The sequence below is a fragment of the Acomys russatus genome, chromosome 3 (assembly GCF_903995435.1).
Source record: "Acomys russatus chromosome 3, mAcoRus1.1, whole genome shotgun sequence".
Lineage (NCBI taxonomy): Eukaryota > Metazoa > Chordata > Mammalia > Rodentia > Muridae > Acomys > Acomys russatus.
The window spans coordinates 7920006-7944607 of NC_067139.1; the positions used below are offsets into that span (position 1 = coordinate 7920006).

Sequence of the window (24602 nt, forward strand, 5' to 3'; positions counted from 1 at the left end):
CAGGCTGAGAGCAAAGAGAAGGGCTCTGATCTCCGAAGCAAGAGGTAAGCTGGCCTTCCATCTCTGCACTCAAGAGCAGAGGTAGGAGTTCCAGGACATCCAAGGCTACATAGTGAGGCCTTGTCTCAGTAAAAACTGAGAGATATGGCATTAAGATTGTGATTAAACAATACAAAAAATGTCTTACCTGCTTCCTAACTACAGCTCTTTTAAAGGGATTTCTTATTTTTCTAGACACACAATTCTTCTCTATAGAAGAGACAGATAACAGTTTAAAAAAGGGGGGGGGCTATCTCCTAAAAAGCAGAAGTGAAGCATAAAAAAATACATAAAGTGGGAGAAAAAGTTATACCATTGAGAGTATTGTCGGAGTAAGTACCCTGTCGTAGGCAACTTGGTAACATTCCAGGTTTGGGGGACTTGAGAGATGGGTCACATAGACAGGTTGCCCTCAGACTTGCTAAGTGTCAAAGGCTGGGCTTTAACTCCTGGGCATTTGGGTCTATCTCCCCAGTGCTAGAATTTCAGGCATATGCTACCTGCCTGTTAGGAGACCCTGTTTGCATGGCCACTAACCTCCCTCCCCACCTCTGGTAGAAGATGCATGGAGTTGGGCAGTTGCTGTAGAAGAGAGTTCTCTGAAGTGTGCCTGTCAAGTGGAGCTCACTCTCTTCTCTAGCAAATGAAATGTATTAACTTTGAAATACATCTTTCTACTTTAGGTTGTGATGGCTAATGGTTAAGGCATTGCACTTTGAGTCCAGTGGGGCTCCGCATTCAGGTTCGAGTTCAAATCCTGACTACAGCTACATTTTCCTGTTTGATTTCTGTAAACTATTTGATGGTCTGGTGGAAGGGACAGCACCCTACCCTAAAAAAACCCTTTAAAGCCTAAAATCATCCAGGGAACACTGAGAGAACTGAATTCGGTTTTACATTTAGTTACTTCTTTGAGTTGTAACATACCACTTTACAATAAATTTATTCATGGTGACTAACTACACTTCTTGCTTGGACCCGAGGGAAAGACTATGGTTAATATCTTCTGATTTGTGTGGAAAGGCACCTCATCTTTGCAATAAGCACATTTCCAAAGTAGACTTGCTCAGTGGTGAACCATGTGCCTCATCAGCGCCCATTCAGCAACAGAGCGGGAAAGTCAGTGTGGGCAGATGACTGAGTGTAGTCAGTCAGTGTGGGCAGTGATGGAGCAGAACTGTAGTCAGTCAGTGTGGGCAGTGATCGAGCAGATCTGTAGTCAGTCAGTGTGGGCAGTGATCGAGCAGATCTGTAGTCAGTCAGTGTGGGCAGTGATCGAGCAGATCTGTAGTCAGTCAGTGTGGGCAGTGATGGAGCAGATCTGTAGTCAGTGAGTGTGGGCAGTGATGGAGCAGATCTGTAGTCAGTCAGTGTGGGCAGTGATGGAGCAGATCTGTAGTCAGTCAGTGTGGGCAGTGATGGAGGAGCAGATCAGTAGAGCAGTGTGGGCAGTGATGGAGCAGATCTGTAGTCAGTCAGTGTGGGCAGTGATCGAGCAGATCTGTAGTCAGTCAGTGTGGGGCAGTGATGGAGCAGATCTGTAGTCAGTCAGTGTGGGCAGTGATGGAGCAGAACTGTAGTCAGTCAGTGTGGGCAGTGATGGAGCAGATCTGTAGTCAGTCAGTGTGGGCAGTGATGGAGCAGAACTGTAGTCAGTCAGTGTGGGCAGTGATGGAGCAGATCTGTAGTCAGTCAGTGTGGGCAGTGATCGAGCAGATCCTGTAGTCAGTGAGTGTGGGCAGTGATGGAGCAGATCTGTAGTCAGTCAGTGTGGGCAGTGATGGAGCAGAACTGTAGTCAGTCAGTGTGGGCAGTGATGGAGCAGATCTGTAGTCAGTCAGTGTGGGCAGTGATCGAGCAGATCTGTAGTCAGTCAGTGTGGGCAGTGATGGAGCAGATCTGTAGTCAGTCAGTGTGGGCAGTGATGGAGCAGATCTGTAGTCAGTCAGTGTGGGCAGTGATCGAGCAGATCTGTAGTCAGTCAGTGTGGGCAGTGATGGAGCAGATCTGTAGTCAGTGAGTGTGGGCAGTGATGGAGCAGAACTGTAGTCAGTCAGTGTGGGCAGTGATGGAGCAGATCTGTAGTCAGTGAGTGTGGGCAGTGATGGAGCAGAACTGTAGTCAGTCAGTGTGGGCAGTGATGGAGCAGATCTGTAGTCAGTCAGTGTGGGCAGTGATGGAGCAGAACTGTAGTCAGTCAGTGTGGGCAGTGATGGAGCAGAACTGTAGTCAGTCAGTGTGGGCAGTCATCGAGCAGAACTGTAGTAAGAAAAAGCTCAAAACTCGGCACAGAAAAAAGACACAAACACAAATCAAAGAAATTGGTCTTCTTATAGCAAAACTAATATCTCAGAGATTAAGGTGGTCTTTATGAAAATAGGTGTCGGGTTTGGGGGTCTTGAAAACAAACCACCCAGGACACCCTGTAGTGGAGCAAAAAGTTCATTTTCCAAGCAACAGGTACTGGCAGGGACTGAGTTTCAATCTCATGAGTGAAACTGCAACAAAGGGCAAGCTTGTGTTACAGTCTTTTAAAAACAAAAGCCTTAAGCAGATATGCATGTATAGGAAGGGGACAGTTTTATCTGGACTGGTCAGTACCAGCTGGACTCATTATTTTAAAGAAGGCATGAGTTGGCAGAATGTAAGGACCATGGAGTCACAAATGTGTGGCTTCAGCAACAGCAATCTATCTTAGGACTGGGAATATGTGTCTTTGATGAACAGGTGGTCCTTTAGTTCCAGTGGTTTGTCCCAGAACTGAAAGGCCTAAGATGGAATGTGGCAGGGGACTTTACCAGAGTGGAAAAACTCAAAGAGAGGGAAATATAAAATACGGTATATTTTCTCTCATATGCAGAATCATATATGTCTTCGGGCTTCTAACACTACGACAAAACACCATGACCAAAAAGCAAGTTTGGGAGGGAAGCGCTCGCTCAGCGTACAATTCCACATCGCTGTTCACAGCAGGAAGTCAGGACAGAAACTCAAACAAGACAAGATCCTTGAGGCAGGAGCTGACGCAGGAGCCATGGAGGGGTGCTGCTTACTGTCTTTCTTCACTCACGTTGTTTTTTTCTAGAACCCAGAATCACCAGCCCTGGGGATAAAAGGCCCTATAACTGGATCTCATGGAGGCATTTTCTCAATTGAGGCTCCCTACTTCTGATGACTCTAGCTTGTGTCAAGTTGGCATGCAAACCAGCCAGTACATTATGTGAATGTCCATGGATGTGTGCATGTTAGTGCACCAAAGCAAAAGGGCTCTCTTTGTTTTCCTCCAGAAAGAGGACAAAGAAAGAGTAGGAAGAGGTGTAAAGGAGAGAGGGGTGGGGGCTTGAGACAAGAGGGTAAAAGTGTGAGATCTGAAAAGGATTTGGAGGAAGAGAACGAGCAAGGAAGGGGTCCCCGGAGGGCAAGTGGAATAATAATATCAAAGTATAGTGATATATGTATAAAAATGTCGCAAGGGGGCTAGAGAGATGGCTCAGCGGTTAAGAGCACTGACTGCTCTTCCAGAAGTCCTGAGTTCAATTCCCAGCAACCACATGGTGGCTCACAACCATCTATAATGTGATCTAATGTACACTGTATACATAATAAATAATAAATAAATCTTAAAAAAAAAAAAAAAAAATAAAAAAAAAAAAAAAAAAAATGTCGCAAGGAAACTTATTGCTCTGTATACTACCTTAAAAATAATATAAATTAAGTTAAATAAACATCCTAAAAGAGAGACCCGCTGCACACCAGAAACGCAGCGCTCAGGAGAAGAAAGCAGAAAGTGTTAGTTTCAAGGCTCCATCTCAACAAACAAGCTATAAACAACCCGTTTCTATCTGGCTTCATCAATACTTTTTCCCACAAAGAAGAAATTCTCACTTTTGGAGTCTCTTCTCCCTCGCACAGCTCTTTCTCTGGAAATGCCTACTGCCAACAGGAAAGGGACATCTCCCTAACGAGTATTGATACAAGCCCGGCTGTGGAGATGAAGAATACTGGCGTTTTGGACTCCGTGGAGCCAGCCTGGGAGAGTCGGTTCGGCCACGGACCTGCTTGACAGGGGGTACTCATTCTAGACCCGGCGGAACTAAGACACCATAACTAGCCAGGGAGCTGTAAAAGGAAGCCTCAGAGTACTCAGCTAAACGGCGAAGTTTTTCTCTGCGTTAGGCAGAGTGGAGAGGGAGGCTAGAGGCTGAGGTTTTACTGTCAAGTGGCAGGAATTTTCTCAGATTACACTAAGAGCATTTTAGTTTAAAAATGGATTTCCTATCTTCCCTCTCACAGAGTTTGGGGATTACCTAAATACAGACGTTAGGTAAAGGAAGCTAAGCGCGGCCTCTAGCTGACAGCGCGTACGTCGGGGTGTTCCGATCCCAGCTCCGGTGCAGACTCAGGCGGGATGCATTTAATAATGGGTTCTGCGCTAATAGCCAACAAAGAATCGGCCATTCGCACCTCACAGTGCAGCCGAGAGCAGATATTAACTCTTTGAGTGTCTGATTAGATGAAACTGGGCAAGCGGTACTTAAATTAGAGAAATCCCAATCACAGGGGAACCCTGAAGCTCCCAGCTGCTCCTACGGGGAATCCTTGCACCTTGGTGGGCCTTTGTACTGCACCCTCTTTACTGAGTCTAAGGTCCAGAGGCCTCCGCAGTCCAGAGGACCCCACAGAGCCCTGCAGACCACATCAGCCCAGCGGGCCTCCAGCTAGCTCGGGCCAGGGCTACGCCTAGGAAGATCCTTCGCGGCAGCCACCGGGAAGCTTCACCTGAGCCGGCTTTATTTACCCCAGGGTTTCCTCATCCCAGAAAGACTAAAAAGGTAAGCCAGGCAAAGAGCCTGAGGCGGCAGGATCAGGAACTCAAGTCCAGACTTGGATACACAGCAGTTCAAGGCTACCCCCGGCTACAAGCGACCCTGTCTTTAAAAAAACACAAACACCAACCACGGAGTGAGACTGTTAAAAAAACAAAAACCTCTTTCCTGCTGCTATTATCGCCTCTCACCAACTCACTCGTTGACTATCCTGAGTCTGAGCCCCTCTGTATACTGAAGGGGACGTGGGGTCAGGGGAGAAACAGACAGACAGAGACGGAGTATTTCGCACCTTCTCCTAACTACTACTAAACACACACCTAACCTCTTATCTTACTTGCAAACTCTCTAGGATCTCCTCCTTCAGCCTCCCAAGCGAGAGGATTGCTGGCCTGAGCAGTCATGCCTGGTTTTGCTCCCCACCCCTTGTATTTGTTTTAAAGACAGGTTAGAGTCTCATTATGCAGACCTGACTGTCCTGGAACTCGAAGATCTGCCTCCCGAGGGCTGGACCACGAAAGGCTCGTCTTATTTTTAAAATAGCCGGAAGAAACCTGGGACAGAGTAAAAAGCACCTAGTCCCTGGCCCGTACGGGGATCGAACCCGCGACCTTGGCGTTATTAGCACCACGCTCTAACCAACTGAGCTAACCGGCCAGATACACCTTTAATCGGCCAGATACACCTTTGGGTGAGAGTCAGACAACAAAAGGAGATTTTTTTTTTTTTTACTTGTGCAGCTAAAACCTAAGTTTTTATCGGGTTTTTTTTTTTCCCACAGACTTAAGCAAGAGAATCTGAAATGCTTTAGCATCGGATTCCCACCAAAAGCTTTAATAGTTGATGAACTTTTCCTGAAAAAGCCCTCATGGCCCGATGCTTCACTTTTAGAAGCCGCCAATCTACTAGGTTACAAATGGCAAACTTCTCAACGACTTATTTATTGCCTGTTTCTTTTAAATTGGTTCAAAGCAAATCCTCTTAAATTTTTGGTTGTAAGCCTAGCCTTTAACGGCTGAACCATCTCTCCTAACTACCTCTAAAACACACCTAATCTCTCACATTACATGCAAACTCGCCAGGAACTCCTCCCTCTGGCTCCTAAGCGAGGCAGCCCGCAAAACAAACCTCAGAGCCCTGTGGTGTTGAGGACCAGAGTCTACAGAAGCGCACACTTCAGCACCTGGGCTTAGAACTTGGGCTACCAGTTCCCAGACCGGCAATAGCTTTCCTTCTTGGTACACAGAGGTCCGGGGAACCATGATGGCTCTAGGGACAGAGCCCAGAGCCTAGCACACGGGGCCACTACCTCTGACCCACACTCCCTTTCCTGAATGTTATACATACGTCTAATAGCATCTACTTTCACACGAAAGTAGAATAAGGCACTGTATATAATAAAATATATATACATTGTTTTCTTCCCTTCAGGGAATTACTGAAAACTAAGGAAGTACTAGCTTCCCAGACAGGTGAAGATTTTCAAAAGCCTTTTTTTTTTTTTTTTTTTAAATGATAGAAACAAAATTATGCAACCTCTTAAATCATGGCGTCAGTAGTGCACCTTCAGTGAAGGAACTGTGTAAAACACAATGGAGTGGGGAAAAAAGCTATTCTGCCGAAGCCCGGGATTGAACCAGGGACCTTTAGATCTTCAGTCTAACGCTCTCCCAACTGAGCTACTTCGGCTTGCTTTTAGCTTTCTGATCAGCCATATCAGGGCTCCACAGGGTCCCCAGAAGGAGGACTAGGGATGAAAAAGAAACAAAGAGATCAAGAAAAGAGTCAAGAGGGTTGTAAGGTCTAATAACCCAAGCCAGCGAGATATTAACGGCACAGCTCTTTTTATATCCCTCAAACCAAGAAGGAGAAAAGGACAGGAAAGGACACCAGACAGCAGAATTACAGGGAGCTTAAAAGATCTCAATTTCCCCTTTAGCAAGGTACATTCTGGAATGGCAAACAAAACATTTTACACATCACAGATTGGAACATGTGATCACGTGATATCAAGCTCCAGATCCCGGACTGCTGTCCCGCCCGAAGCCCTGCCAGTCCATAACTGACCTTGCCTGGGTTGACCCTGGCAAAATGGCTACATCCCATTACCTTGGGGGCAGTCTCCAGTCCAGCACCCAACTTTTCTGAATCAAACTCTTGTTTCTCCCTGTCCCTATGTCTCTCCATTCTAACCGGTTCTCTCTCCCTGCCTATCTGTCTCCTTTTCTTTCTTTGAAGCAAAATTTTCCTACAGTCTGAAGTTTTTTTTATGAACGTTCCATTACGCCCCCCCCCCCCCCCCCCAAAAAAAAAAAAAAAAGTGCTGAAAATAAAAGGGAACTAGCAGGAAACATGCAATGTAAAGGGAGAAAATCCCAAAAAACAGGGGAGGGGTGTTAGGTAGGAAAGGGGGAGAAGATGAGGAAGGAAAGATAAATAAGACTAAGATTGGGGGGAAAAGGGATCATATTATTTTATGTTTACCTAAAATTACATACTCTGTGTGTGTGTGTGTTTAAATGAAATTACAAAACATGGGATGATAATGATTCTTCCAAAGCCATAAACTATCTAATAAAAACTCCAGCAGCAGGCACAAGAAACCTCCTTCTGAGTCAGGGAAATCTAAGAGACTCCTCCAACAATACAGGCTGTTGCTGTTGCCCTTGGTGGCTCCAGAGGTCGAAGGTTAAGTCCCTATGGAGAAAAGAGCATGCGCTTCAGGACTCGGGCTTCTCCTAGCTGACCCACGAGCCTGCTCTGCCCTGAGAACCAGCTTCACAGGCCTGGAAGATGCTGTGTGAGCTGCCAGGAGAGGAAAGCAACAGACAGTCATGCCCAGCTGCGATGCCTGTATTTTGGCAGGAACTAACAGCCTGACTTAAGATCTACTCAACTAGAGAAACCTTTTCCTAGTACTTCGAACCTAGCTAATTACACACAGAGGGTGACGTCATTGATCTAGCCAAGCACTACCACTTCCTGAGCCAGTATAACCCCCAAGGGCATTCGAAATACACCCATAGATAAGGGCAGCTCTCGCCTCTCATCAAAGAAGCTTCTTTTTGGGCAACAGACAGAAACATAGTGCCATTCTGCCCACAACCAGTATTTAGAGACCCAGATTGAACAGATAAAAATAAAAGCGGCACCATACACTGTGACTCCTGACGAACCACTTGCCGATCTTTGGTTTCTGTTCCCATAACTTCACGACATTCTCTGGCTTGGAGCCTTAGCTCTGATGGAGGGATGCTTCCCTTAAAAGGTGTAATTATGAGGCTGCTGCCCTGGAAGATAAGACTGCCACTCCGTCACTTTGGCTTCCTCATGCCTCACAGATCAAGAAGGGAACTGGTTTGACTAGAGTGGTCTACCCTAACAACAAAAAGGAACTTGGACTATTAATGTACTGAAGGATGGGGGTGGGGGGAGGCAGTGTGGAGCACAGGAAGACCTTTAGTTCCTTTAGGTGATCTCTTAGGAGTACTGGGCCTTAGGATTAGAGCTGACGCCCAGACCTGTAGCATGAAATTAATAAAGCAACAGTTTTTTCTTTAACCCCTCTAACTCCCCAAACAATTGACACAAAGAAACCATAATGTATTTTATAAGCTTTAAAAGCACCAAAGCTGGCCAGATACCAGCCCTCTAAGCTGTTTAAGCTGGTTTACTATTTCCCAGCTACACATCCCATGTTACCTTCCTTAATCATTACTGTCTGGGCTGCTCCTGTTCCATCAGTCTGTTCTCAGGGCCACGTGCTCACGGGCCATCCTGCCCCATGGAGACTTCCTTCTCTCCAGTTTCCTCTCCTTCTGCTTCCTCTGTCTCTTACTCCTGCCAGCCTCGGGGTCTCTGTCAAACAAACTCCAAGCCTGGGAACTGAAGCCCTGCCTACCTCTCTTCTGCCCAGCCCAGGCTGTCAGCAACTTTATTAGCCAATCAGGGATAACTGGGGAGCAAAATTACACAGCATTACTTGGTGCATGTGAAAATGTACTTGTCTGGGGTGTAACCAGATCTTGGGGTCCAGTAATTAGCATTAGAATACATAGCATCAGACCAACCCCTAACACAGACCCACCAGGAAAATGAAGGTAAAGAACTCTTAAGGGAAAAAAAGCCATTTGGTAAAAGGCCAAGGAACACAGAGAGTCCTAGAGGCAGATAGTTATAAAATAGCAGCTATGATCACATACATGATGAGCTACTGAAAAGAATGCTGTGGTTGGCGACATGGCTCAGGGGTTAAGAGCACTGGCTATTCTCCTCCAGAGGAACATGGTTTCAATTCCCAGTAACAACGTGGAGGCTTATAATTCCTTGTAACTCCAGTTCTAGGGGATCTGACACCCTCCCTCTTCCAGCCTTCAGGGGCACCAGGCAAGCATGTGGTACACAGACATACATGCAAACAAAACACCCATATACGTAAAATATAATTTAGGCTAGAGAGATGGATCAGTGGTTGGGGGCACTGACTGAGTTTCCAGAGGACCCAGTTTCAAATCCTAGTACTCGCATGGTAGCTCACAATTGTCTGTAGCTCCAAGATCTGATACTCTTACATAGACAAACATGCAAGTGAAGAACCAATGCATATAAAATAAATGTAAATACATTTAAAAACAATTAAAAAGGCTATCATTTTCATAAACATCTTCCCTCTGTTTTGCTATATTTATGCATGTGTAAGCACATATATTAAATATCTTTCTTTTCCTCTCTCAAAAGACAGTAATAACTTTCTATCACTCTTAAAGTATTATTTACTTCATAAAATTTAAGTTACATGATATCAGGTGAACAAAAAACATTGTGTAACTACTTCACTTCCTTTTCTGGGGAAGATGTTACCATGCTGGCAACAGGGATCACCAGATGGTGAAGTTCAGTCTGTGAGGAATTTCCCTAAAGACGGAAGGTATAAGTAGAATTAATTAGACATTACTGCAGAGCAAGTGTCTACACGGAACTCATTGGCAGCAGGCACATCAGTGTTTCAATATCAATGTGTCTTGGCTGTGGGTCTCACAGAGTTGGACAACTGTATGGCTTTGTTTCTTGGGGGAGGGGCTGGCTATCTGCACTATGCAAGCACAGGCCACAGCGACTCAAACTTTTGAGACTCTGACTACGTGCCATAAAGAATAGAATTCTCTACTGTGCATTTAGGATGCCATAAGGCAGATTGAAGTTAGAGTTCTTTAAGGCTAATTCACTTTAGTCCTGCTCAGAAGCGTCAACGTCTTTGGTCTGAGGCAGCATCAAGCTTACTCTGAATAGCTGAGTATGGCCATCGGTCCCAGAACGGCATCTACCAGGGTTAGCACATTTTTCATTTGTATGTAGACTGGTATGTAGGCCGGTCGCAATCCTATAATTTTCCTTGTAACAAGATAAAGTATATTGTATGGAGATGTGTATATGAGCCAAGCTGACAAAGGATGGAGTTGGGATGGTTAAGTTTGCTCTGTATCCCAGGCAGTCTTCCCACCTCAGTCTCTCCAGTGTAGGGGTTATACAGGCAGGCTTTTCTAAAACAGGTGGTGAGGTTGGACTCAACACAATTATAAATGTATGCCTCACATCAAACCCTGTGGAAATAGCAGAGCATAAGACCAGTGATGGCATTACCAGGTACTAAGTCGCCATTACCAGGTACTAAGTTGCCAAAAGCTAAGAATCTGGCCTTAGGATGGGTTGGGGGAACTCGGCGGCTCTTTACTTATCTAGAAATTAATGAATAGTTAAATTAATTAATTTAACCTCATGACTCATGGTTTTACTCCCACATTTGAGATGGATCAGGTGCCCTTTATTATAGGAATTTGTGTGTTCACACCATAGAAAATATTACCGTTTGTAGTTTTCTTAGAAGGAAAAATGCATTTCCAAGCATGTTTGAACCGGAAAGGGAAGAAAACATGCTCCAGGTGAGGCTCGAACTCACAACCTCGGCATCACCCGCACATATACTGCTGTATAAGTACCGCGCGCTAACCGATTGCGCCACTGGAGCATGCTTTCTCTGCGATGGCTGTGCACACTCTACAGAGGGATGCACGGGAGCGCGCCTGGCGCGGAAAGCATCCTTCGTTTAGGGTGCGTTCACGAGTCTGAAGTATCCAGGTGATCTTTCCCCGGTTCACCTGGAACCAGCATCCCACTGAAAAGTTTTCGCGGAAGGCGCAAGCTGATGGGCAGGCACACAACATTCCTGCACACCTGCTGTCGCCGGATGCTGCTCTCTTGATCGGGGACAAGACAATTTCCTCCGCAGTGTGGAAGTTGCGGAGGTCGCTTCCCTGCTCTCTGAATTTCCCCCTGAAGCTCTGTCATCTTGCCTGAAAAGCCAGTTCTGTAATACAAAGCCCTCTGGCCTGGCTCTCTTTAAGGAAACCTGAGGGTTTTCTCTTTTGTGCAGCGCACACAGAGAATAGAATCCTGTGCATGTGCACTGCAGCAGCAGCCTCTCCTCCTGCCTGACCTTCTTTAAAGGGTCATTTCAGAGAGGATGTCTCTGTAACACAACACCCGCTTCCTTTCTGGGGGGGTCGTAATTATAGAGGTTAAATTTGCTAGCTGGGCGTGGTGGCTCATGCTTGTAAATCTCAGCACATCAGGCGCTAAAGCAGTAGGACTCGGATGAAGTCGAGCACCAGTAGGGACGTGAGGGCGAATTTGTTTGTTTGTGTTCTCCAGTTAATCATGTATAGGGCAGAGCAGCGCTTGGTTTTTGTTTTGTTTTGTTTCCTACATAATTTGTCACACATCAGACTTATTAGGGAAAGGAATAGACTCCGACTTCTGATCCCTAACACCTGAAATACAGGACGAAGAGTAATAGGGACGTGACCAAATTTCTTCTTTGAGACACAATGAAGAAAACAAAAAAGGAGCTACTTCTACCGCTGACACTTACTGCATCACATTTGTGGTGGTGGTAGTGTTGGGTTTTTTGTTTGGTTTGGTTTGGTTTGATTTTTCGAGACAGGGTTTCTCTGTGTAGCCTTGACTGTCCTGGACTCATTTTGTAGCCCAGGCTGGCCTCGAACTCACAGAGATCCTCCTGCCTCTGCCTCCCAAGTGCTGGGATTGCCCAACTTGTGTTGTTTTTTAAATTTACAGAATTTTAAATTATTGTTGCTGTTACTTAGGTTTCGAAACAGGATTCTATGGAAACCAGGCTGGCCTCCAACTTACTGCCCTTAAATTGCTGGCTGATCCTTCCTTCTGTGATGAGCCCTTTTGTGTTATGTATTGTTGAAAGGAACTTGTACTTGCATGTTATTAATAGCCTGAGCACACTATTAGTGTCTTGTTCCAAGTTCACTCTCCAGCCCAGGTGGCACCTGGAGGAGTGAGAGTTGCTAACAGCAGACATTCACTAGGGTCAGTGTTTCGAGAAGTGCCTGAGCCCGGCACATGTAGAGAATGAGAGATGGATGCAAGGGACTATGACAACGACAACTCCGGCATCACAAGTCTCAGTAGTGTGGCTGACTACCTGAACAAATGGACACACCACACCTGAAGTGAGACTAATCAAAGACAGAGCTGGAGAGATGGCTCTTGACTTGAGTTCAGTCCTTGAGAACCAACTCCCAGGGTTGTCTTCTGACCTCCACATGTATTATGGTACACATAAGTGAGTAAATAAATGTTAAAAACAACTTTCAGGGACCGGGAAGATGACTCAGTGGTTAAGAGCACTGGCTGCTCTTCTAGAGAATTTAAGTTCGATGAACAGCACCCATATGACAACTCACAACCGTCTATAGGTATAGCACTATGGAATCAGACGCCCTCTTCTGGTGTGCAGATGTCTGTGCAGACGAAACATCCATAAACATAAAGTACAGAAACAAATCTTTTAAAAAGTAACTTTTAACACAATAGCATTTTAAATTTCTTCCTTAAAAAATTGTCCTTTCCCCATTCACTAAATAGTTCTAGCGACAGGTCAGGCTTGCAAGAAATCAGGATTCTATTGCTTTTATGAGATTAATCAAATCTTATTTTTAACTTCATAATCAGAAGGGAAGTGGGACTGCAACATGAGTCATTTAATAATACTGCCCGTCCATCCAAAAGTGAGTATTGCTTAGTGTGTTTCCAACAACTGTACTTTGAGCTACCTTAAAGACTCATTTAATAAAGAAACATGGGTTAAAGTAATAGTAATATACATTATAACATATATAATGATACACAGTGTGAGTAGCCAGGTCTTTTTGGCTACTTTATTTGGGTTTTTAAATCTACCATCCCTCTCCACCCCAATCCCTTCCACCACCGCGCCCCTGCACCACCACCACCCCCAACTAGGTAGGCAAGAGAGAAGGTTAGACAGAAAGCAGCACAGCTCTCTTTAGACTACTTCCAGCTGATTATGAGTTCCTCGGAGCAAGTCCAGTCTTTAGCATCACAGTATCAGCACCAGCAATCCAGCAATAACAAAAGCAGCAGCAGGAAGAGCAGGAGCCACCACAGCCTCTCACATTTGTACCCTCTACAGAGTCCCCAGAATTCCAAACGTATCTGCAGTTGGAAAAATTCATGCCCTTCCCAGAGCATGAGACAAGTCATAACAGCTGTGGACAATCTAAAGCAGCCCCACATCCCATACCAGGGACTTAAACAAAAACACGTTCACATAACATAACTTTTTAAAAAAGATTTATCTATTATTACGTTTTTATCATCATCATCATCATCATCATCATCATCATCATCTGCCTGCATATATACTCACAAGCCAAAAGAGGGCATCAGATTACATTATAGATGGTTGTAAGCCACTATGTGGTTGCTGGGACTTGAACTTGGGACCTCTGGAAAAGTAATCAGTGCTCTTAACCACTGAGTGGTCTCACCAGTCCCATAACTGGATTTTTAAAAACACAAAAATCCTTACTAGATCCAGCCTTCTTCTAGCCCCCTCTCCCTGCTTTTTGAGCCAGGATCTCACTCTGTGGCCTTGGCTAGACTGGGCATTGATATGTAGACCAGGCCTTAAACTTATGAGCAAGATACTCACCAATGGCAGGGGCAAAAGCCATCATGCCTCACTCTGAGAAGTGCTGGCTCCTAACTCTAACCTTTAGGTATAGACTCGTTAGGAAGCTTAGAACTGCAAGCAGGCAGAGAAGCTGACTCTTGTACTCCTGTCTCCCATACAAAGGACTGAGGCTTTAACAAATGCACCATGCTGTGCATACGCCAGCATTTCAATTAAGCTTGCAAGACGTAAGTTTAAATATGAAATGAATTAATTTTACTGGATCATGTTTGTAGTCTTATCATTTAAAAGGATGGAGCACAACGATTCATGAAAGTTCAAGCCTAGGCTACAGAGCGACCTTCAAAACAAAGAGAACAAAACCAAAGATAACATGGTGAATTAAGAATTTCAGTTGTGCTGGGCGTGGTGGAACACGCCTTTAATCCCAGCACTCAGGAGGCAGAGGCAGGTGGATCCTTGTGAGTTGGAGGCTAGCCTGGTCTACAAAGCAAGTCTAGGACACCAAGACTACACAGAGAAACCCTGCCTAAAATCAAAACAAAACAAAACAAAACAAAAAAACAAACAAACAAACAGAAAAAAATTTTTTCAATTGTTAAGTTGACTTAGGCAGTGGTAGCACATACCTTTAATCCCTGCACTCAGGAGGCAGAGGTAGGAGTTTCGAGGCCAGCCTGGTCTACAGAGCGAGTTCCAGGACAGCCAGGGCTAACATATGAATCCCTATCTTGAAAAAAACAAAAACAAAAAAGAATTTCAGTCAAAGCTGGACACACACCTATAATCCCAGTGGCAGGAGGAGCACAAATTAAACGCTAACCTAGGCAATTTTGCAAGACCCTGGCTCAATTAAAAAAAAAAAAAATGTAACGTAGAAGGTCAATTTGGCATAGGTCTCTAAGTCTAGAATAGGTATGGTGGAGCTGGAGGACTGGAAATTCAAGGTTATTTTCAAGCAGCATGCCAAGTTTGAGGTCAAGCCAGGCTACAAGAAACACTGTGTGTATATATATACATATTTGTGTGGAAAATATAACTCAATGGTAGATCATTTGCCTTGCCCTGAGTTGAATCCTCTATACACCAAGAGGGAGAAAAAAGAATAATGAAAAAAAGTTAGTAAGAGCAATTGTATGTGATGGACTCCTCAAAGCAAAGCAGTGTGGGAGTGTGAGAGGGAGGTGAGAATCAGGCTTTCTGAATGTATGGGAAGCAGAAGAATTCTTCAGAAACCTAGTACCCAGGCTGACATCCAAAGCATTGTGAGAGGGTACGTCTGTGTTCTAAATCCATCAATACAAATCAATATAGCGCCATTACAAATAAAGTACATGTTCTTAAAAGTTTTTTTTTTTTTTTTTACACTAGGCTTTCTTAACTAGATTGCAAAGACATGCTAATCACTGTAGGCAACAACTTCGAAAGAAAGCGTGAGGTTGATCCTAGATTAAAACAAAACAAAACAAGAAAAAACAGATTCCAGGAAACAAAGATCAACAAAAGGCATAAATTAAAGGCCATGTGAATTGATAGGTGTCTGGAAGAGAAATATACTAAGTAGCAGAGTGGCGCAGCGGAAGCGTGCTGGGCCCATAACCCAGAGGTCGATGGATCGAAACCATCCTCTGCTAACTCGTGTTTTCTTTCCCCCTTACTTTACTAGTGTATATATATCCTTGTCCAAAGGACTTGAGGCATAGGAAAGAAAATAAGGACCACGGACAGACTCTGAAAACCCGGTGTTCTAAAGTTCTTCAGTGTTTTAAGCTCAATGTGTTGGGAAGCAATCCACCATGCTGTGTATTTTCAGTTTTATGGGTTCTCTATTACCATCTCTGCCACTGTAACGAACACTTAGAAAGCTGTGGCGAGGCCTCCAGTACCAAACCCGAAACCAAAGCAAAATGTAACAAACACGCAGAAGCTTGGTTATTGCTTTGGCGTTAAGCTTCTGGAAAACTGTCAAGTCTGAAAGAGCACAGAAGAAGATGAAACCACCTGACCCCGCCATGACTCTCTTGACTTCAGAGGTGCGGTTTACCTCCACGTGCTCTGCATAGTTGGAGAAAGAGCAGGGGTGGATCTTAACCTACTGAGCTTCGCTGAGGGGATGTCACTCTTAAAGTTGGTCATGACCCTGGAGATAAATACTACATGATAATTGTGCAACGTTTTGAACGGAATTCCCGACGAAAACAAAAAGGATTCGTTATCGTGTTGTGGCTCGGGACATGGTAACTGCGTGGGAGAGGGTGGGGGGGGGAAGGTGAATGAATAAAACGCCCCACAACTTCTGAATTCTCAAACCCCACATAATTTAGTGACCAATGAGTCGCTTTCTATCATGAGATTAAGCTTGCCCTCAAGAGCCTGGATAGCTCAGTCGGTAGAGCATCAGACTTTTAATCTGAGGGTCCAGGGTTCAAGTCCCTGTTCAGGCGGAAGTTGCTTCTTTTGTATGATAACAAGAGTAAAAGCCATAGACAAAACAGCACTTTAGAAAGGAAGTACAAAAGGCTACAACATAAAAGCGATAGTCCCTTCAAGTTTCCTTGACCTAAAATACAAACTTCTTAAACAAACAAGAAAGGTGAGGGACGAGGGGCATGGGCCGTCGAGAGCAAACCATTGTTGGTCTGAGAGGTCTCAGCATCTGAGGACCAGGTTTTGTAGAGGCACCAGGTACAGTAAATCTGCATGTTTGTTTGGTTACCTGCAGGATGACAGATGGCCTGTTCCTCAGACCCTTGGGCTCCCAGGGTTGGTGGACAGCTTTCTGGAATTCTATGGGCAGCGGTTTCTTGAAGCCTTGCCTCTAGCTTTGGAAGAAGGCATTACATTTAGGAGGTAAGGGAAGGCTTAGGGGTCACGAATATCGTATATATATGTAAAACACCACAATGAAGTCCATCATGTATAAAATATAGATAAAGTAAAAAGTCCAGTGAGTCCCAGGCCACACTGAGCTATGTGGTAGCCTGTCTCCAAAAAATTCCTTTGAAATGATTTGTTACCCCTGGGCTGGGGACTCTAGTCTGCATATTTGCCCAGCCTTTCTTTTTTTTTTTTTTTTGGTTTTTCAAGACCGGATCTCTCTGTGTTAGCCTTGGCTGTCCTGGACTCGCTTTGTAGACCAAAGGTACAGAGGTGGCCAGCCTTTCTGTATCTTCGTGACTTAGAACAGTTGTTTCTCTGTGCTGAAAATCTGTGCCTCCTTGAGGAGAAGCGGGAGAAGGGGAAAGGAGGAGACAGGAGCCCTGGTTGAAAGATGGTCAACCATGTTTGGAAATGGTCCTCCCGTTTCCCCCTATTGTTTTGTTTTACGCAGGCAGGGCCTCACCGAATCCAAGCTGGCCTCGGTTTACGTGTCTGTATCTCTTCTGCCCTCACGCAGAAATCTGCACGTTGCCTGGTAATTCAGCTTCGCCCTTGAGTTTATATTTCTCTGTTCCAGATCAAGTGACTCAGAAGCAAAGGTTCTGGGGATTCAAGGCTGTGTACTTGTCACCTTGAGCTCGCTGTAGGAAGCCAAAATGCTCTGTCCAATAGCTCACTTCACTTGTTCTCAGTCTCCGTCCTTTTTATCTGAAGTAATTAGGTTTAGCCCGGAATGGTGGCCCAAGCCTGTAAGCCCAGCACTGGAGAAACTGAGGCAGGAGGATTACCATAAACTGGAGGCCAGGTGGGGCTATAAAGATGAATGTCTGTCTTAAGAAAGAAAGAAAAGAAAAGGATAGAATTAACTCCATGTCACTTCTGCTGTGCCCCTTAGTCTAGTGTGTCTTACTTTTATACAAAACTTTCTCTTTGAGTATCATGAAGCCTACGCTGTCCTCTAAGTCTGTCTGTAGCCACAGCTGGATCTGAATTGCCCACCCTCCTGCTATCTGTTGAAACCTTTCTATGATGTCTCTTGTTGTTTTGTTGTTTTTATAGCAGTGGAAGTCCTCCAAGGCACAAAAGTGTCAGTCTACTATAGTCAAACGTGCTCCTAAGCTTGTCCATTTATGTTACTTTCAATAACAATGGAGTAAAAATTTACTAATATCTTCTTGTTAGACATAGATGTTTAGGATTAACTGTTAGAGCTGGGAGTGTTAGGAGAAATGACTGGTGCATACGTGATTCTCTTAACTAGCAGTCAGTTTACTCCCCAATGAAGATCTTATCAGTTAGCATTTCCCACCTGGAAATAAATGGCAAGGCCTCTTCCCCCGCTGACTTGACATAGGTTTTTCTATTTTTACCAACCTGCCAGAGAAAAGGTATCTCATGTAATTTGCAATTCTCTCTCTCTCTCTCTCTCTCTCTCTCTCTCTCTCTCTCTCTCTCTCTCTCTCTCCCTCTCTCTCTCAATTGCTTGTGTTGAGACAGGGTCTCACATTGTAGCCCAAGGCCAATCTCTGCCTTCCCAGTGATGAGATTATAGGTATGCACTGCACCTGGCTCCTAACAAATTGTTTGTAATTTTAATTTTGTCATGAATTTCCTGGTCCATCCTTCTATCATCAGCAGAAAGAAATTGTTTCTTTCCTAAATGCCTGCGTTCCTACCCTTGCAATGCGAAGTAGGGAATTGGGCTGGGAATAATGTTCATTCTCCATTTTCTACACATCTTACACATCACAGAGAGCAGAACACTGTACCCTTGGTTTCCCAGGCTGACTTCCCATCCTATGCAGGTCAGTTTAGTGAACAACCTGCACTAAGTAATAGGCCAGTTGAAGAAATAAGGAAGCCAGATCATCTCCACCCTTCTCCTTCCTATGGGCAGCATCATAAGTAACTAACTGCATTTTCTCATTGGGTTCACCTTCACTAAGTAGCTAGTGTGAGGAGACCTTCTGACACATGAATTCCAATCCCTGGGCTCTAATGATGCTTCTCTTCCACAGATTATTGTGTTGTGTTTCTTTTAAGGAAGAGTCTGGAGACATCTTGTGTAGTTTGGAGAGATAAAATGTGTATTGTGTCAGGGGAGGCTTGAGGCTGAGGGTCACATTGCACAGAAGCAGGGAGAGCACACTGGGGCATGGTTAGTTCGCAGAGGGGCCCCAGCTCACAGAATGATGTCACGCACATTCAGGCTATATCTCTCCTCCTCAGGCTATATCTCCCCTCCTCAGGCTATATCTCTCCTCCTCACGCTCTGTCTCCCCTCCTCGGGTTATGTCTTTCTTCCTCAGGTTATGTCTCTCCTCCTTGGGCTATATCTTCTTCTGGTAATATCCTTAAGGAGATGCTAAAAAATGTGTCTTCTATTAGGCTCTAAACCCAGTAAAATTGATAATGAAAATTAATTATCACATATAAACATGTTTCCAATATCTGTAGTTAGTTACTGCTTTATAACGGAGGTATACTATAATTTCTGCTATACAATGTGGTGCTTGTGCAAGCATCTTCAAAGGTGTACTTACACAAACCTAGACAGTGCTTACAAGCACAAACACTGGCTACCACCTGCACACCATGGCATACTGATTCACAGTAACCTTTTCATTTTTTTTTTTTTTTCCTTCTAGCAGAAAAAGGAGATCTAATCAATGTGGCCACATTGGGAAGAGGAACAAAGAGGTCCATCAAATGCTCCTTGGAGTCCTAAAGTGAGATTAAAGTTTAAGGAGGTCAAGTTTTTGTATATCTAAGCAGATCTGGCCAACATGTGGTCTTGCCAACCACTGACCCATCCTTGTCTGGGCCTTAGACTTAGTTTTATCCTATAAGGTGTCTCTTTAGAATACCTTCATGTCTGCCAAGCCAGTTACAATCCCCTACTTCCTGCTTTAGCACCTCAGTCTCGAGGTAGAACAAGTCTGTGTCTGAAACAAATATAAGAATCAGAATGCAAGTAGGGACCAGTGTGAGAGCATATTTAGTTCCAGGGAGTCATGCATATGAACCATTTCTCATAAACTCTTGGCTTTTACCTACTTTTGGAGGGGCTGGTGGAAGCAGTTCCATCTTGTTGGTTAGACACAGGATCTCCTTAGGAGGTGTAGGCTAGCTGACCTCAATTTCCGTTCCTCCTGATTCAGCTCTCCAAGTGCTTGGTTGTGTGTCCGTGTCCAACATGACTTTCAGTTCTGACAACTCTCCTCTTGTCTCTGACCAGTATTTGCTGAAGACTGTTTATTACCATCTGCTTGTCTGGTTTCCATTGTCCCACTATGCCAGGAAAAGATTTGCCATGAGTGGGCACAGATTTGTCTGATTTGATCCCAAGTTGGGGGATAACTGACAGATGCCAAGTTGGTGCTAATACACCATTTAGGCCCAATTTAAGCTACTGGGGTGGGCTGGAGAGATGGCTCAGTGGTTTAGAGTTCAATTCCCAGCAACCACATGGTGGCTCGTGACCATCTATAATGGGGTTTGGTGCCCTCTTCTGTCATACATGCAAATAGAACACTCATATAAATCAATAAATGTTAAAAAAAAAAAAAAAAAAAAGCTACTGGGGTACAGAAATGACAAAAAGGTCAGGCATACCTGTAGTCTATTCTGCTTGACCTGTTGTTGGGGTCCAGAAGTCCAAAACAACCCAAGCACAAGAGTCTAGCAGAGCAAGATTTTTATTTGAATTCTGGACCAAACACGGACCAGTCAAGGAGAGCAGCACAGACTCGGGAGCTGACTGCATCTTCAAACGTTCATCTTAGTATTTAAGCAGCTAACACAAAAATGTATTGTACTAGGGCCACTGCAGGTCGATCAGGGCCACAGAACAGACTCAGGAGCTGAACTGTGACCATGAGCCAGAATGCTACAGAGTTTTTAAGCTCCAAAACCACAAACATCTGTGCCAGGTTATCCCACTGGTCAGGATTTAGGGATAGGGGACTTCCTTGGGAACCTGTCTTCGTGGTACACCTCTCCTGTTCCCATTGGTTGCGTTATTCAGCTGTGGTGGGGAGACTTGCCTAGCATTCATGTCTCTTTCTGCCAAGTAGGAGTCAGTTATCCAGGGAGGTCTTGGGAACTTAAACTTTATTTGACTCCTATATAAAATGGAGAAATGGCTTCAGTTTGGTTCCTTCTTACAACTGTGGACAATGTCTTAGCCTCTCAAAATTCTTCAGATTCCTTTGTCAGAAGCTGGACTTCAAGGAATCCAAAATTAAGTCTACACTCCTTTTTCTGCTTCACCAAGCAGCAATAAAAAGCAGCAGCTGCTGCTGCAGTGGAAAGAGGAAAAGGTAGCTGGAGTGAATGACTCCAGAACACCTGGGAACTTCCATCTTTCTTCTCTATTCCCCCCCATCCCCCACCCACCCCCACCCTCCATTCCCATCCCAAAGGCTTCTTTTTGTCATTTCATGGTCATCACTTTTAGTTTTCGGCTTCAGTCTGCCTACCTGCCACAGGGGTGTGGCCCTGCCCAGGGCCACAAAAAAGGACAAACCTCCACATGGCTCGCTCTCTACCTCCCTTCCTCTCTCTAACCTCTCTTGCTCTACCCTCTATCTCTTCTCTCTCTCTCTCTCTCTCTCTCTCTCTCTCTCTCTCTCTCTCTCTCCCCCTCTCTCTCTCTCTCTCTCTCTCTCTCTCTCTCTCTTTCTCTCTCTCTCTCTCTCTCTCTCTGGGGTACCCTACCCCCTTTTCCTTCGCCCCCATGCTCATTTAATAAACTCCTCTACAACATATCTGCTGCCTGGTACCTTATTATACCTTGTATCCACCTTCTATCACTGCTTTAATTATTAAATATAAAATTGGTGGCCCTACTATCTATCTGCCTTAATTTTTAAATATAATAATTACTGTTACCAATCTTGGGGGTTATGGCCTGTGCCAAATAAGGTCCTGCCATTTGTTCTCAAGAAGCCAATTAAGAGACCCACACTGAAAAATGGAAAGGCAAAGGAGGTATAGTCAAGGTGGCCACATTGCGGAGAGGAACAAAGAGATCCAGGGGCCCTCCGCACCCCCCAGCTCTTTACTACCACCCCATTCCCAAGTCCTTCCACTAAACCTTTTTAACACATGGAAGGATGTACTTTAATGATACAAATATAGTAAATAAATAAAGTAGTAACAATTTACAACACTCTTATTAAGTTCTTGGAAAAATTCTTTGAAAGTTCATTGGAGGCTGGGCGGTGGTGGCTCACGCCTTTAATCCCAGAACTCAGGAGGCAGAGGCAGGTGGATCACTGTGAGTTTGAGGCCAGCCTGGTCTACAAAGTGAGTCCTGGACAGCCAAGGCTACACAGAAAAACCCTGTCTCGAAAAACCGGGGGGTGCGGGGGTGGGGGGGCAGAAAGAAAAAAAGAAAAGAAAAGAAAGTTAATTGGATAGTTGGGTATGGGGTATATGCCTTTAACCCCAGCACTCTGAAGGAAGAGGCAGGTTCTACATAGCAAGTTTCAGGACAGCAAGGGCTATAGAGAGAGACTCTACATCACAAAGACAAAAATAAAACAAATGACAAGGAGAAAAACAAAGTTAATTGGAATATTGACTAGATATAGTAACCTGGGGGAGATACAGTGTAGTGTCCTTGAGATATTCATTTTTCTATTCATAAATATGATAATAGCATTCTCCATTTGTTTCTTAGAATTGGGTAATCTAATTGTGGCCTCCATGTGTTAGTCATCTGGATTAGCACCTCTCCAACAAGAGAGCTGGGTTCTAGTCCTTTCCTTACACAAGCCAACATTTAATAGCTTGAGGTTTGGGGTGTGAACATAGCCCATCTCTCTAGCTCTTCTTTGCTTTCTTAACCGTGCACAAGCACACTTGCTCCTCACGTCTCTTTCTCCTAGTTACACTCCATTTGTTTGTTTGCTTGCTTGCTTTGCTGTGCTTTGCCTTTTGGAGATAGGGTCTATGTTGCCTTGGCTGACCTGGATCTTGCTGTGTAACTAGACTGGCCAGGGACCCATAGAGATGCACCTGCCTCTGGCTTTGGTTTGAGCCACCACACTAAGCCCCACAATCTTTTTTTTTTTTTTTTTAAAGCAAAATTAAAACCTCTTAATGTTTATCTGATGTTGCTAATTGAGCTTATGCACACAACATTTTCTCTTTTATGCTTTGGTGTTGAGACAAGGGCTCACATCTTAGCTGTTCCTGTCCCTGGCAGATGAAGACTTTTATGTTTGCTGAGAGGGGGTAGGTGAAAAGGGAGAGGAGGGGAGAGGGAAGAAGGTGAAGATAAAAAGAAGGAAAAAGAAAGAAGAAAATATCCCTTCACTCGGACTTCTAATAATATTACCAAAAACACTTTTCTTCTCCTCGTTAGCATAGTGATGAGTATCCCTGCCTGTCACCCGGGAGACCAGGATTCGATTCCCCGATGGGGAGTTAACAGATGATGGCCTTTTTGTTTCTACTTTGAGACACCAAGGATGATGGATGACCTTGGTGCTTCTGGTGATCACAAAAAAGCTCTAAGTGAGGCTACATTTTTGCTATTGTTTTGAGTCAGATCACTACAGGCCGTCTGATTAGGATAGCTCCTACGGCCTTCTTTCCGGAAGGAAGGCTCATCCAATGCCTTTGGATCCCAGAAGTATCTGTCTGCTTCAGGCTCTGTCCGAGGATTCACTGGGATTGAAGCTGGTTCCTTCTGTGGAGTGATAGGCTAGTGCCAGGCAGGGCAGTAGTGGCAAAGGCTGGGCTGCAGGAGCTGAGTGACCACTCTCCTTGAATCTGTAACTTTAAAATAGCAGTTTCCCACTTAAAGAAATGCTCAACATCCTTAGTCATCAGAGAAATGCAAATCAAAACTATGCTGAGATTCCATCTTACACCCATCAGAATGGCTAAAATAAAAAACTCAAGTGACAGCACATGCTGGCAAGGATGTGGAGAAAGAGGAACATTCCTTTATTGCTGGTGGGAGTGTAAACTTCTACAACTACTTTGGAAATCAATCTGGTGCTTTCTCAAAAAACTGGGAATAAGGCTTCCTCAAGACCCAGCTATTCCATCCCTTTGAATATACCCAAAAGATGTTCCACCACACAACAAGGACATATGCTCATCCATGTTCATAGCAGCCTTATTTGTAGTAGCCAGAACCTGGAAACAACCTAAATGTCCCTCAGTTGAAGACTGGATAAAGAAACTGTGGTACATTTACACTATGGAATACTACTCAGCTATTAAAAACAAGGAAATCCTAAAATTTGTGGGCAAATGGATGGAACTAGAAATGATCATGCTGAGTGAGTTAACCCAGACCCAGAAAAACTCATATGGTGTATACTCACTTATAACTGGATACTCGGCCAAAAGGATGTCCCATGAAAGTCTTCATTTAACAGGAGACTGGGATAGATGCAGGGACTTCCTATTGGGACTGTAGGTGAGAGAAGTATGGGAGAATGGGGAAATAGAAGGACCCAGAGGGTCCTAGAAACATACAAGAAGAATATCATAACATTCATTCATGAGCCACAGTTTAAATACCTATAGACAGGTATCAAAGGACATAGGCAAAGGGGACAACAGAGAAGATGGGAGGGTCTGGCTCTGTCTTCCTGGTCTTCATTTGATTGGCTGCATTTGAGATATAATCCATTCACCTCCCTCTGGTCATCATAAGTGTCAACAAGTCTAGTTATTGACCATGGACATTTTTACATAAAGGAACAATATCTCAACCTTTCTAATGCTGCAACTCTTTAATACAGTTCTTCAACCTTATGGTGATCCCCAACCATAAAATTATTTTTGTTTTGTTTTGTTTCAAG

The 24602-nt window shown here is 44.4% G+C and overlaps 5 non-coding genes across 5 annotated transcripts; 2 read left to right on the forward strand and 3 right to left on the reverse strand.

Moving 5' to 3' along the window:
- Window positions 1–5448: 5448 nt before the first annotated feature.
- On the reverse strand, window positions 5449–5522 carry Trnai-aau (transfer RNA isoleucine (anticodon AAU)). Its single transcript has one exon. It is a non-coding gene; the product is annotated as a tRNA-Ile (tRNA).
- Window positions 5523–6481: 959 nt separating this feature from the next.
- Window positions 6482–6554, reverse strand: Trnaf-gaa (transfer RNA phenylalanine (anticodon GAA)). Its single transcript has one exon. It is a non-coding gene; the product is annotated as a tRNA-Phe (tRNA).
- A 4242-nt stretch (window positions 6555–10796) lies between these two features.
- Window positions 10797–10890, reverse strand: Trnai-uau (transfer RNA isoleucine (anticodon UAU)). The gene is made up of 2 exons: window positions 10853–10890; window positions 10797–10832 (listed from the first exon to the last, which is right to left on the reverse strand). It is a non-coding gene; the product is annotated as a tRNA-Ile (tRNA).
- A 4565-nt stretch (window positions 10891–15455) lies between these two features.
- Trnam-cau (transfer RNA methionine (anticodon CAU)) lies at window positions 15456–15527 on the forward strand. The gene has a single exon. It is a non-coding gene; the product is annotated as a tRNA-Met (tRNA).
- A 737-nt stretch (window positions 15528–16264) lies between these two features.
- Trnak-uuu (transfer RNA lysine (anticodon UUU)) lies at window positions 16265–16337 on the forward strand. Its single transcript has one exon. It is a non-coding gene; the product is annotated as a tRNA-Lys (tRNA).
- The last annotated feature ends 8265 nt before the right edge of the window (window positions 16338–24602 follow it).